Source organism: Chaetura pelagica, unplaced genomic scaffold (genome assembly GCF_000747805.2).
Source record: "Chaetura pelagica isolate M959 unplaced genomic scaffold, ChaPel_1.0 scaffold90, whole genome shotgun sequence".
NCBI classification, from domain to species: domain Eukaryota; kingdom Metazoa; phylum Chordata; class Aves; order Apodiformes; family Apodidae; genus Chaetura; species Chaetura pelagica.
This window is the reverse complement of record NW_009953496.1, coordinates 17,043,707-17,045,357: the sequence shown is the minus strand read 5'-3', so window position 1 is coordinate 17,045,357 and position 1,651 is coordinate 17,043,707.

The window sequence follows — 1,651 nt, the reverse complement described above, 5'->3', positions numbered from 1 at the left end:
GGGGGGAGCGCACCCAGCCGGTGCTGGGGCGGCACCGCGGGGGTGGCAGCGGTGGCAGAGGGGACGCCGGGGCACGGGAGGTGGCACCACCGGTGGGGTTCCAGCCCGGGGTGGGCTGGGGCCTGGGAGGGCTGGGGAAGCCAGCGTGGTGGGAGGGTGGGGGAGCCTGTGTGAATGGCTGAGCTGAGGTGGGCTGATGGTGAATACAACTGGGTATCTTTAATGACGCTTCTTGTTTGGGGCTGGAGTCGAAGCTGCCAGGCTTTCCTCCTGCCGAGCTGCCTCTTTACTTCTTGGGAACGCAGAAGCCCTGCCTCAGGCAGGGTACCACGGCTGTCACCAGGCTGGGGACATCGCTGATCATGCATGTGACATGTAGCAGGGATGGCTTAAAGAAAAGAACTGTATAAAAAAGAACTGTATAAAAGTTTGGGACTCTATGGGTGCATTCGAAGAAGAAGTACTTTTCCACCAGGAACCACTTCCCCACCGACGACATCGCTGCACCGTGGGTGGTAACTGTGCTGTCGCTTGCTGTCCTCTATCTCTCTGCTTTCTGCTCTCTTTTCTGTCTCTGCTTTCCTGCCTGTCCTGTCCGCTCTAGGGACCTTTGCTCTGTTACTCTAATAAAAGTTTGTTGTGCACGTGACATCTGACCTCGTTTGCGTCTTAATTTCACCTTTATTTGGGATCACCTTTATAAGAAATTGCCACGTATCCGAATACCGGATCGTGCCATTTAATTGGCGTCACAGACAGGATCTCTGGTGAAAATGTCACAAGGTTTTGTGTGTTAAGTGTTGCCTCGGTGTCCGTAGGGGAAAAGCCTACAGGGGGCTTTTCTGGTTGACCTCTTAGGATTCAGAGCTGTAGCTTTCTCTTGCTCGGAGAGGAGAGAAGCTAGGGGCCCCCGTTCCTCGTGGTTGGAGGTGGGTTTTTTTGGCGGAACGCTGGGTCGGCGTCTCCGCCTCTGGGAGAGGTGCCTTAGGGTCCTTGGAGACGATTACCTGTTCGCCTGGCAAGCGGATAGGCTTGGGGGATAGGACTGTTTCCTATCTATTTTATTTTTTGGAGTTCTGATCCGCTGAAAAGAGGGTTGAGTTTTGTAATTGTGAAATTAGAAGTTAAGCGTGTGTATCCTCTCAGGGAGTGTTGTTGGTGGCCGTGGTGAAATCTAAGTTGTTGCCCTTCCTGAGACGTTTGGCCCTGATTTTGTGAGTTAAGTAATAATGGAAAAGGAAATTCATACGGGGAAATCCTCCCCTAGTGTTGATCCCGAGATACTGCTTAAGACTTTGGAAACTTGTAATGCCTGTCCGTCAGTCTCGGGACAGGACTGGGCTAAAGGAAACTGGTACAATTTGCAGAGTGTGGCAGATCGTATCTCTGCATTACAAAAGGAGGCCAAGTGGCGATTCAGGAAAGGCAAAGGCATCGCATGTGCTGTGCTTGGAGCCTGCCTGGCGGCGGCGTCACAGCATCGAGCTGACTGCCAGACCCAGAAAGGAAAAGTTATCGAGTCTTTGCAAACATTAGTCGGGTCGTTACAGGACCAAATTGCTGGCCTTAAAAGAGAGAATGTTGAGCTTCAGGAAGAATTAGCAAGTGAAAAGGCTCACTCGGATTCTTTGAAGTACGCTCTGTGGGAAGA